Source organism: Silene latifolia, chromosome 4 (genome assembly GCF_048544455.1).
Source record: "Silene latifolia isolate original U9 population chromosome 4, ASM4854445v1, whole genome shotgun sequence".
Taxonomy (NCBI): domain Eukaryota; kingdom Viridiplantae; phylum Streptophyta; class Magnoliopsida; order Caryophyllales; family Caryophyllaceae; genus Silene; species Silene latifolia.
Window position 1 is genome coordinate 68,508,341 of NC_133529.1, and position 13,931 is coordinate 68,522,271.

The 13,931-nt window shown below is 35.5% G+C and overlaps 1 long non-coding RNA gene across 1 annotated transcript; it reads left to right on the forward strand.

The window, feature by feature from the left end:
* The first annotated feature begins 1,691 nt into the window (after positions 1-1,691).
* Positions 1,692-2,339, forward strand: LOC141652279 (uncharacterized). Its single transcript, XR_012547099.1, has 3 exons — positions 1,692-1,956; positions 2,089-2,159; positions 2,251-2,339. It is a non-coding gene; the product is annotated as an uncharacterized LOC141652279 (long non-coding RNA).
* Positions 2,340-13,931: the final 11,592 nt, after the last annotated feature.

Genomic DNA, 13,931 nt, shown 5'->3' on the forward strand with positions numbered 1-13,931 from the left:
CCGAATAAATGAAATTAATGGCATATAAGCGGAATGAATTACATAATTAATAATAAAATTACATAATTACGAGAATAAATGACATTACATAACGGGAATGAATTACATAATGAATTACAGAATAATTGAAATTAACATATACGAATGAATTACATAACTAATAATAAAATTACATAATTACGAGAATAAATTACATTACACTACGGAAATGAATTACACATATTGGGAACGAAAACAATAAATTTATGAAATTAATTATTACAAACAATGTGAATAAATTACATAATTTCTTAAACCAGATAAAACGATATTTTTTTTAAAACAAATAATCCTCTCAGATCTGGCGAGAAAGCCGTTCATCACCGAGGATTTACTTGGATCAAAAATCCCAGCAACTTTACTATCAGCCGCGCACACCGAAATTGGTAGGTGACAATGATAGGCTACAGAGTAATTTCTACTACGACAAGCGTTTAAGGCTAAATTAATATCGTCATGTTTAATACGCGTCACCCGTGCAATCTACAAAATAGTCGGATCAATTAAATTCCGAAATTATTTGGAGGACAAAACCACACTACTACAAAAATTGATGTAATGCAACATTTCATCTGCAACACTTTGTTTTTTATGTTGCATTTTAGTTAATCATGCAACACTTTATTCAAAAATGTTGCTTTTATTGATATAGGGCATCACTTTAAGAGAAGTGTTGCATTGTATTGTTATAAATGCAACGTTTTGACACAAATGTTGCATTTTGTCGCAACACTTTAAGCAACAATAGCAACATTCACTACTACAAAAAGTGTTATGGACATCACTTTATAAACATCAGAGTTTTAAAAACCTGATGTACAAAATAATAGACATCAAAGATCTAAAAAAACCGATGTCTATATAATTTAATATACATCGGTTCAACTTAAAAACTGATGTCCATTTTAAATAACATCGGACATATACAATATCCGATGTCTATTAATTTCCCCAAAATTGACTTAAAATAAATCATCCGCGTAGATCTCCGTTCTCTATCACTCATTCACTCTTTACTCTAACCTAATCCCTCTCTCACTGGTGATGTACTCCGCCACTACCAACACTACATATGAAAGAAGGGGACTTCTCGTGCTCGACGCCATGACCGACCTTCATTATTCACTGGTTCTTCTTCTCTTCCTTCCGCTATTACACTTAACACACTATAGGTTTAATTATTTTCCCCTTTTTTAACATCTAGGGTTTTCTACTCAATTATTTCCCCCCTTTTTTAAGATCTTGGTTTAATTTTTACTATCAATTATTGTTATCGCTGATTGATTTAGAGTCCTTTGCCATCGACGATGGCGCAAAAGGTAGTTCACTAGTAGAAAAAACACCTATTGCGTCAATCGATTTACGTCAGTTCTACAAAAACTGACGCAAAAAGTACTTAGTTTTGGCGGGAATCCATTTTCGCCCTATAGTCAAACTTAATGCGTCGGTTCTTGTAAAAAACTGACGTATATAATGCGTCGGTTCTCAGTAAAATCGATGTATTTGATCAAATACATCAGTTATGTTACTAAACCGACTTATTTGATAATGCGTTTTTGCATCAATTGTACCTGAAACCGACGCAAATGATATTAATTAAAAGAAAGACACCAACTACAAGAACACTTCATTTGCCGTGTCACACCCTTCATTTCCCAATTACTCCTTATTCTTCCTCTACCGATCACCAAGCCTTATGGGGCTGCTCGATCGTCGCACCACCGCCACCAGTCCACCACCACCATCGTACAGTGACCTTTGTTATCGTGTCCCTGATCACCCAATAAACCTTAATTAATTAATATCTATTGAATAAGCGCTGCTGCTCCCTCCCTTTGTCGTCGCTGTCATCCTTCTGTCGTCGGTAAATCCGCCGCTGCCCATCAATACTAACACCGTGCTACCCTCCTTCAATTGGTATTACTTGATTTTTAGGGTTATTAAAATTTGGGGTTTTTATTCAATTTAAATTTGGCTGTTGTATGATGGTCTTACTTTATTGGGTAAAACCCGTTCTTACTGGGAATTTTGTTGCGCATCATTTCGCAGTTGTCATCGTCGTTCGTATCCATTTCACATTTTGGGCGATGTTACTAGGATTTGTCCAAAGGCCGACTAAGGTATGATTGATTTTGTTTTTCGATTCCTTTAGACGTTTTGATTAATTGAGGTAGAGGATGTAAAAAATACACCAATGTTGATTTGTCTAAGGTTGTTATCTCCGATATGCTTCTGCTTAAAGTAGAGACCGCCCTAGGATGCCCTGGTGTGTTAATGTTATGGATATTACTGATATGCGGGTATTGTTTTAGTTAATACGGAGTAATTGATTATTTACATGGTATAAGTTGCTGTTGTTGATATGATTTATTCGTTGGTGGTGGCAGTTTTCTGATATAACATTGGACATAATTTTAGACATGGGGGATTAGATGCATTGATGGAGCCAGAGTTTGGCCTTAAAATGGGAAATCAATATCTATTAGAGGTGTTCTGGACTCCATTTTTCGCACTTCGTTTGTATGTCCTCATAAACATTGTCAGTATAGTAGCATCATTGCTTATATTTGTTTCTACCATTGGATTTGACGTAAAATACGAAACTTTGTCAGGTGAAGAGGGTTTATAGCCATGAGGGAAGTTTATTTATCACTCTGACAGAATCTCATGTCTTAGGTATACACATTGGAATATTGAAAGTAATTATTGATTCATATACTTGCATAAAACTGAATTTCCACCAAAGAGATTAATCAAGCATGGGCAAGTTCTGTGGTCAATTGTAACTCCTTTAGTATGGCAGTACTTTGTTTTTACTTAATAGTTTCCAGCTCTTTTCACACTAACGATTGCATATTGGTCACGGAAAAGACCGCTATCCTTATCCGATTGGCTATCAAGCCCTTCGAACTCACAATGGGCTTACATATAAGATGGAAGTCAATGAGGGTACAAAAGGGCATGTCCTCACGGAAAAGACCGCTATCCTTATCCGTTGTCTCGACGATGTTCAACACGCTCCTTTTCACATCGACAAATTCAGGTCCCTTTTAACCCGTTTATCGTCTGTATTTTAATTACTTTTCTTATATCATTTGTTTTATCTTCACCTTTTTGTTACTAATTCTTCTAATTGCTTGCGTCTTTGATTTGTTTTCCTGTATTTGAGTAGTTTGATAGGTTGTCAGCATATTGATTTTTGTATTATTGTGATTGATGCGAATATAATTAGGGTTCACATAACATAATGAGAAGTGCAAACTGACGAAGGAGCGAGCCGGAGGGCGCGCAGGTCATGCATATGAAGGATAATGTTTCCATTCATCCCACTCAGTATATGTCTGTGAGGATTAGTGGCAGGTTGAAGTTGATTAAACATGGGGATTATCTCTTTTTGGTAATCATCGCTCTCATCTTCTATGCTGTGAATTTTGATGCTTTCTTGTTGCAATGTAGCTTCTTAGTTGCTGATTGTTTTTGTTGTGGTTTTGTTGCAGACGTGGATTCCATATAAGGGGCAGAACACAAATGCAAGGATAACCGAGAATGGTATATCTAAATCAAATTTGTTCTTTGTGTGTTAATACTGTTAATTGCATCTACGTATAGCTCATTTCATCTACCTTTTATGTTGTTTCATATTGTGTAAGGTCTTAAGGATGTTTTACTTCCAAAAGATGCAGTTGTTTGCATCATTGTATAATTAGACGAGATTTTGTTCAACTTAATTGGTTGAGCTTTTTTGCACTTTATGGAGTGTTGTTATTTAACCTACTTTGCTAGACTTAAAACTATCGTAAACTAAGCAAATGTAATTTGAAGAGAGTCTCTAATTATTGTGCTCACTATGTTACATTGTTGTTGCAAGATTCGTTACCATTATAAATTTACATGTAACTAAAGTTATTAGGAGTACTTCTATACTTTGGGATCACCTGAATGATGTTATTGACACCATAATTAGAAAAGATGAGATTCTTAATTCGATTATTTTCGACAACTCTAAGTTTTGGTCAGTGCTTATTGTCGGTACTTCTTGTGATAAGTATAAGGTGAGTTCCTATCCCATATATCTTATTTAGTTAGGTTCTATATTGAATTAGCTGACTATACTGCTATCTTTGGACTTTCCCATCTCACATGCTCTTCTACTATACTGATTTTTGTCGACTATGTTTGTTGTAAATGTGTGCATTCACTAGCATCGGTTATAGTCTGATTTATTCCAATTTTCACATTCATCTTAGTGGTCCTTTTAAGGATAGATGCTGTAGCAACAAAAATGCAGTTCACTACTACATTGTGATCCTGTAGCAACACATGTTGCTACAGCATCTATCCTCAATATCCATGTCATACTTGATCAGTTTGTCATTTGTCATTCGTATTCAGAGCTTCTAGTGCATATTGTCATCCCATAAACTGATTTTTGGCACAACTAACCCACCTATTCCGTAATCGTTGTACCAGGTCACCTATCTTTGGTGCATGCTTGTGTACCTCCGAACCATTCGGACCATTGATAAACCTTATTAGTAGCATGAGGCGAGTAGGTAGTTAGAGTAAATTTCGTAGGTAGATAGAGTAGTCAATAGGGTGCTATGATTGGAACTTATGATGCAGAATTATTAGAGTAAGGCAGGTTAGTATGCTTATCCTGTGAAGGTAGAAAAATGGCCTGGCTATCGAGAACAGAGGGTCTCTGAGTCTTTGGTGTGATTATTATGGCTGGACAGGCCTACCTTTGCAGATCAAACTCAAACGTCACATAGGCTACACCTTGTGTACAATCACGTACTCTATTTTCTGCACGTCCTAGTTAATTAGTTGTTCTTTAATGCATTATTTATTATTTCGTGATAATTAAGTGTGACGTATCATCTATGCCTATTGAGCCTTTGAATCCTCAAATCTAATAATGTTCTATTTTTTATGTTACAGGTTGCATTTGAGGTATTAACAATGATGACGGGTTGATTTTTTGTCCGGTTGGCAACATATATATGCTCACAATACAAGAATGAAGACTTATAATTAGTAGCTTTCAAATAGTCGTTAAGAATTATTATTTGTTCTATTTAAACATTTGTTATATTTGTTTTAGTTAAATAATTGAACATTTGCGATCGAAGTTCTACTTTTGATCCTTTTTTGAAATGTAATTGACATATATTTTTGAGACTGAATCAATTGAATGCACAATTAGAGAGAATTACAATTGTTGCGTGCCTTACAAGTCCTTATGTCGTTGCACTTTATTAAGTGTTGTTTTTGAATAAATTAGTGTTGCATTTGTTTATTATAAGTGTTGTTTTGGGACGTAACCAGTGTTGCGTTTCCAAAATAAAAATGTTACATTAATTTGATATAAGTGTTGCTTATCAACATGAAAAGTATTGCATTAGTTCAGGAAGTGTTGCTTTTTTTACATAAGAAATGTTGCATTAGAAGATAAAAAATGTTGCCTTTGCAATTGAAAAAGCGTTGCATAAACATGACCAATGCAACACTTTTCAAAAGTGTTGCTTCAGATTAAAAAGTGTTGCATTAAGCGTTGCAATGACCTAATGCAACAAGACCTGATGTAGCACTTGATTAAGTGTTGCATAAACTCTATTGCAACATTTATATGACATTATGCAACAATAGCAAAGTGTTGCTATAGAATCTAAATGTAGTAGTGCCATACCATTAAATATAAGAAATAAAATCACATAGTTATGCGTTTTGACTTGAAAAAAACAACTTTTTATGATATGTTTTTTAATTTTTATATTTAATGGCAACAGTTACAGATTATTGTAACCGATAATCTGTAACATATCATAGACTATTTTACAATAATCTGTAACATATCAAAAAACATATCATAGACTATTTTACAATAATATGTAACCGACGATCGTGTGTCACCATTAAATATAATAATTTCCTACAAGATTTAAGAAAATTGTCCAAATATATATAAAAAAAAAGAATTTTATGATGTTTAAAAGCGTAGATCTATGCATATCGAGTTGAAAAAAACAACTTTTTACTTCACAATCATAGATCGATGGTTTTATCAACTAGACATAGACTTCCACTTGCTAAATTTCCACATGTAATGCAGAAAACTCAATTGGATTCATACACGGGTTTTATTTCTGGAAGGGTTAAAATTGTTAACATTGTTCTATAGATAAAGTAAAACAAAAATTAATAATGCAATTTAAAATTTTCAACTCCATTTTGCATTTAACAAATAATTGAATAAAACTGGTGAAATTAATATTTTAAATAACAAAAAAATTGAATCGAATTAATATATGCAGATAAATGTACAATTTTATCATATTAATTTATTAAAAACACCAAAAGACGTCTCAAAATACGAGTACTGTCACAATATGGAATTTCAATCAATTGATCTAGGGTTTTTATTTGAAAAAACACCATTACGCAGCATAATTTTTGACATGTTTTTTAAAAATATTAGAGAATAAACATGGATTTATATTTTTTTTTGTTGACAGGCATAGATCTATGCCTTCCAAGTCGGAAAACATGCTACAAACCACAGATCTATAATTGTGAATTAAAATTTTCCAATTCGAAAAACATGCAACAACCACGGATCTATCATTCTGAACTAATACAAATACTAATGATGTTTAACATAAAATTTTCCAAGTCGTCATATTCAATGTTTAATAACAGTACTCATTGTTATGCATGAACATCAGAAAATACGCCCGTGCAATTTTAGGCAGTATTTTGAAGAACAGTGATAAAAAAAACAAGACTCACAGCATAACAATTTAATTAATAATTTTTTTACATCACTATTAAAACAGATCTACTATATTATGAACTAAAGTGCAATAGATTTTAACAAAAAATATTTTTAATTGTTTATAGCATTTATAAATCTAATACACTCATAGATCTAATAAAAGAAGAGGCTAAAAATGCAAGCAATGAAACTTATCTTAAATCTTAATTTCATGTCGATTTTTTAATTAACATGTTTAACTCAAATTCCGTAATCGATTGTTACATGCAACAATATAAACAATCATTTTAGAAGAAATCGAATCTAAATTAAAATCGTGTAAATAGGCAGCATAAATAACATGAATAAAGTGATGAAAAGTGAAATCACCATGAATAGGACATATCTAATAAACGCATCTAAGAACCAGACTTGGAAAATGTGTTCATCTTCATTGATGATCATCTGCATGCGGGAAAAAGAGGTAGGAGAAGCCATTGTTGCTAATCTGCATCAGGGAGGATGAGGGAGGCGACGGGTTTGTGTGATTTTTAGTGAGAGAAGTAGAGTTTTGGTCAGAGAGTAAGGCAGGGAGAGAAGGAGAGAAAATCGGAGGCGATATAATGAATGCTAGACGGAAATTTTAGGGTTTGGATGGGTGGGAATGAGTTTATATAGTAAGGGTTATATTTAGGATTTTAGTTCAATTTGGGCTGGATGTAAAATGAACGTGTTGAGCCTAATTACTAAGGCTGTAAGGCCAAATTTGATATCATGTGGCCCTTTTATGTTTGTTCGGGATTTATTTATATACGGTCCACGTAGTTTATAATTTGAAAAAGTACATTAAAATATATCAGTTACGGGCGAGAACGGGAAGAGAAAAAAGACAGTCGCGATTCTCTAAAAAAACGTGTTGGTAATGTTCATAATGACGTTTCTCAAACTACTATTAATTGTACACCAATAACCTCCAACGTGACAGGTATATATCTTTAATTAATTTTTTACATTTAATATTTATTAACTTCATGAAAGTCTTAATTTTTATTAAAAACGTTGTGTAGAACGTATATGTAGTCCGCCCGATGTTGAGCGCTTAGTGAGAGATCTACGTGCTGAATATGGTGAAGCTTTTAGTGCTTTTAGTGAAGTGAACCCGTCTGTAAATCGAACTGAACAACTATCAGATAATTACAATAGAAATGTACAATCAAAATATTCATAAAAAACATTCATCGTCCTAAATACATACCCGTGCATTTTTGCACGGGTTTAAAACTAGTTGTAAATTGAACTCAATTGTCTTCATTTTGCTTAGGGGTGTGCTCGGGCTCGGCTAGAATTTTTTAGCTCGAAGCTCGTCGAGCCTAAAAAATTTAGGCTCGAGCTCGGCTCGAGTTCGAATCGAGCTCCTTTTGTCATTATATATTTTCACTTTTTCAACATTTAAATCTACATAAATATAAATATTTTTGAAAAACAATGTTAAGTCCTCGAATTAGAGCTCACAAGCAAGTGAGGTTCCATCCTAAAACCAATTGGTGATAGGAGGAGTAGCCCACTTACTTATAAGCTAGTCTCTTCACTGTTTTTCTACCGATGTGGGACAATGCCCCTCACACACATATGGGAAGAGACCTCAACAAACAACTAAATTATAAAATACTAATAAATATTATATCATAATATACTTATATAAATGTCTAAATAACATATAATTTGAAATAAACATAAAACTACACATAAAGATTATACCAAAAAAATTTATAAACGAACCTAAACGAGCTTCCGAGCCGTGCCTTGCTGAGCTCGGGCTCGGCTGGTATTTAGCCAAGCGTGGCCCGAGCTCGAGCTTGAGCTCGTTTTGACCGAGTACGAGCCAGGCTTTAACCGAGCCGATTCCGAAGGCTCAACGAGCCGGCTCATATCATTGACAACCCTAATTTTGCTAACGGAGTATTTAATTTTATTTACGGATAATTCACGCGGTACCCTAAGGTTTGCCACTTTGCACGAAATACCCAAATTTTTAATCCGGAAATCTTAAAGAGGTCATAACTCCTGTTTACGAGTTCCAAAAGTGACGAAATTTTTGTCCAAATCGCTCATCTTTCCGAGAACTACAATTTGAAAAAAAAAATTGTCGCATTTGGTTTCCGCTACTAGGAGTTATTGTGCGTCAAAGTTTTTTCGACCGAACAAACTTTGAGTGAGCATATCTCTTGGTCACGGGTTCCAAACTCGTCAAACTTTTTTTTCAAATCGTAGTACTCGGAAAGATGATCGATTTGAAAAAAAAAATCTTCACTTTCTGAGTTCGTAAACATGAGTTATGGTCTCTTTAAGTTTTTCGGATAAAAAATTTTGGTATTTTGTGCAAAGTTGCCAACTTCAGGGATACCGCGCAAATTATCCGTTTTATTTACCTTGTGGTTATGGGTTAGATTCGGACGAGGCATAAACCTTGTGGCCCTAAATCGGCCTCTGGAGCGGGTCGGTTAGATGGTCAACTTAGGCCTGACCCTGAACAGGCTTGTGGGACAGGTTTGAGTAGGCCAAGTAGTTTTTTTATTGTTTTTTTAGGAGTTGGGCTAGGAACTTGGGCCCTGAACCAGCCCGGGTTTACGTCGGGTGGGTCAGGCGGGCCACTCGAGCTCGATTTTGGGTGACACGAGTTGTGCGTTGGGTCAAGCTGACCCATGCGTCTGGCCAACTCTACTTGTGTGTCGTGTGTTTTTGTGAGATGACTCAGCTTTTTCCGTGGGCACATGGCCTTAAAATAGTTGATTGTGACATTACCGAATGATTGTTAGGCCTAGTAATTTCTACTATGTTCAGGAGTTATGTAGCATGGCAGCCTCAGCCAGGGTACAATTCAGAGCAGCACGGAAGACACCTCCGAAGCAGCGAGCAGGGGAGGATATATGGATTAGGTGCAAGGCCTAGCATCTGGTCAGGGCACTACCATGATCAAGATTTGGATACTAGAAGCATTTAAACACGTGTGGAATAAGAAGTATGCGAGTTGATTCCTACTTTATTTCCTGGAAGACCAAGTCCTCATTAGAAGATCCTATGCAAAACCCTAATGAAGATAGAGCACAACTGCAGCCAACAGTGTTGAGTTTGTCGATCTGGTACTTAAGAGGGGGATGGGGTGAATTAAGTACCCTTTTTAAAAATTTAAACTTTAAAGCGAAAGGATAGTTCTCGTTCGATACTGAAAGAGTACACAGGCAAATTGAACAGTCTCGGTGACTGTTCAAACAATAAGAATTGTGTTGTACTGTTCTATTCGTATGCATGAAACAAGATCTCTAAAAATGAACGAGAAATAAAACAAATAAGGAGAAAAGGCACGAGACACAAGATTTTTAACGTGGTTCGACCTACTCTCTAAAGGTCTACATCCACCCTTTCTCTTATTAATATTTTCTTTATAACCAAACCTGAATACAAAGAAAATCCCCACGATCAACCCCGATCGTGCGACTCGAGTACAACCACGTACCCCAATAAAATACTCACTCACAAAACAGAAAAATTACAATTGGATTGTCTCCTTATATGGTTCTCGAGTTGGAACGATGGAGAACAAAAATGTCCTTATGAATATAAGAACTTGTGTAGATACCCGTATCCGTCGATATTGGAATTTATAGAGAACCCGACAAACACCCGATGATGATAGGACACATGTATTCTTTAGTTGTCATTGTCATTATTTGGAGTTCGTTTTACGATGTGGAATGGGCGTCGTCGATGAAGCGTTTTATTAATGATATTTATTTTAAACGTTTTATTTCTTATTTAATTTAAACGATGTTTAAATTAGGAGTTTTAATTCATTTATTTATTTAATTTGAATTTATTTTCTCAAGTTTATTTTATTGAAAATAAAGTAAATAATTGATTTGAAAAATCATTTTATGAGTGTATTTGATTTGAAAAATCATTTATTTTAATGTGTTATTTGATTTGAAAAATCGAATTTGCAAATCGAAAACTCGTTTTAATCACGCGTTTTAGAGCTCGATTATAGCTCGGTTTTTGGGCCCGTTTTCTTTACGAGTTGGCACGAATCTCGAGTACACTAACCAACCTAAGCCTTTACCCATCCAACCCCAGTTCGAACCCCCTTAACCACGGCCCAAATCCCTTCCTAAATACTCCCCAACAGCCCGCATAAAACACGAGCAGCCCCCCTGTTTTGCAGCTCAAATCCCGAGCCCAAAACCCGCTCCAAATACCACCAAAACCCGTGCCCATTAACCCTAACCCATACCCTAGTATCCTACCCATATTACCTTAGCTTAACCACCAAGAAAACCCCTCTCAAACCCTCACAAAAGCTGCTGAACAGCAGCTATGCGTGAATGAGCCCGTCTGCCTCTCCCCTCTTAAAACCCTACCTTAACTCCTTATAAATACCCCCCCCCCCCCCCCCTTCACCAATGGCGGATCTACGTTGTGAGGTATGGGGTCCTAGGACACCCCAAACCTTGAAGAAAATTGTACTAGCTATTTACGTCTGATTTGAGAGGACCCCAGAAAAACAATAGTGGGACACCACATCACAATGACAACATTGGACTCATCTCATATGAAAAGTAATAAACAATGTAAATAAATTATAAATTGCCAAGAGGAACAGTGTAATATGCAAATTGCAAACACTATGTTTCGACCATTGATATGACAAATATGATAGGATATTTTTTCATTTCATTTAAATACGGAGTATATATTGGTGTGGGCAGGATTATTTATAATTAAGACTCATTTTATCTAATTATTTACCTATATTCTTGTTTCAAACGGTTTTAACTTAAGACGTACTCCGTATTTACAAACGATTTAAATAACGTTAAAATGAAAAATAATTGCGAGAGGTCTTAACTTAAGACCGTCTTAAAAAATAGCTACTCAATTATTTATAGTTCTGTTACATATTATAGGCGCTTTTACACAAATATTTGCGTAAATTTACGTATAATTAATCAAAATTCGTTAAAAGTTATTCATCATCTTTTTCGTTTACCCCTATTTTTTCTTTTTGTGGGATTTTTTTTAAAGTAAGGAATTAAAAAAAAATGATTCATATTTTGATGGTGATCCGATTTAACCAGACCCGAATTTACGCACAAAAAAAATGTAAATAGGACCCCGTAAAAAGTTATTTCTGGATCCGCCACTGCCCTTCACCATACATTCATTCCTCTAAGTTCTCCATACATACAACCTTCACTTACAAGCTTTAAACTCCAGAAACAAACCCTAATTGCCTCCCAAAAACCCTAGACAAAACCGACATACAAACAGAGAATCAGTTTGTGTGTCCTCTTAGAAACCGTTCGTTCAACCATCAAACCTCCATTAAAATTCGAGTTTCTTGTTCCAAATTAACCATACAACATCCATATACACATTAGACAAAGATTTACGAGCCAAATTGCCCTTGAGAGTACACGAATTCCCTCGAAAAACAGAGTGTTATACACTCTGTTTTGCGCGTTTTTTTCTGTCTGTCGATTCTGTTTGTGCTCGTTTTTCGTGTCCAATAATTCAAAACGAGCAGGGATTGTTTTAAGATCTCTGTTCTCCTCTCTTTCTAGTTTTCAAAACATCTTTTAAATCGAATTTTCACCGTGAAACGAGAGAGAAATCGCTGTTTGAAAGTTGCTGTCCAGATTCGATAAAAACGTGTTGTTTGCTTTGTTTCTTCGTCGACGACGGCCTCTCGAGATAAAATCTACCATCGATTAAGACCCCAGACGGTGTCAACGATACATGTAGGTTGAGGGTGCATCAAATCCTCCTCTTTCTCCCTTTTATTTCGTTTTTTTATGTTTGTTTTTTATTGTTTATCGTTTTGTTTTTATTTATCGTTTAAATTAACTATGAAACTAGTTTAGTCCGAGTATGAGTTAAAGTACCACCATGAACACCCGCGTTGACTTGAGATGGGAAAGAAACCGCTACATCAGTCGGTCGTACACCCCCGTCTCATTTACATATCCTCGTGTTCAAGGTAGGGCATTAATAAAACAATTTATGACTTCGTTCTTCGCTTTTGACCCTTCTTTTGTTTCGGCCAATTCGACACACCCTAGGATCCGTTGTATGTTAGTTTAACCTCTGATTGTTAACATATGTTCCAATTAGATGACATTAGAATAATTTAATAACCTGATTAGACACATTAGGTGGCTTCGATATAATCATTAAAATCAACTAACAATTCTGTAACTTAAATTGAACGCATCTCTCTTTTCACCTAATTTCTCGCTAGTATAAGAGTGTGTGATTAGCACCTTCTTATTGACACTCGATGAGTTAAATTAATTAGTGAACTTGACCTAATTTGACCCCTTAGGCCGTGTAGAATACACCTTTGCGCGACAATCAATCAACGTTGTTTCTAACTCGTTTTCTAACTCGTTTCCTATCCCGTTTCGCCGTCATCTTTCTAACCTAATGAATCTAACCTAGGAACTAGGGTGGACGTGGCTTTAGGCCGTGAGGGTGGCCGTGCCTTTTCTTGTTTCGTTTGTTTTATGTTATTTGTTCTTTATTGTTTTGTCGCTTGTAATTTATCGTTTATTCGTCGAGTTGTAATTTATCGTTTCAAGTTAGTTTTTCTTTTATCGAGTCAAAACCTCTTTCAAGAAACCTTAGTCTTGTTTGGTTAGATGGTTGTGTCCCAATGCATGTAAGAGCGTAGTAAATCGCATGTTGTTTAAAGCAACATGGCCCGATTTATGCTAATGCCTGCTTTGGTGCGTGGCCCTATGTCTAATTCGATAAGATTAAGTGAAAGCACGCATCACGAGGAGTGACCCAAGGCCGTGAGTCATGTAAGCCATGGGCCACCCCTCTTGTGCACGGTTTCCTAGGCCGAATGGCTGTGTAATGAGTCGTGTACGGTTTTGTATGTAGCAATTGTATTTAGATCGAGTTGTATTTCTAATTTCTCGTTGTGTCGGCATGAAATGCCTGGGTTGTAATAGGTAGATCCCAACAGCTCCCCCATTCCTCCTTTAAGCCTTGTTTGTTTTGTATGTTGTTAGATTAATCAACCCGCATGCTAAATTACAACTTTGACAAAGTTAGTTTAGTTGCATCTAAATCGACA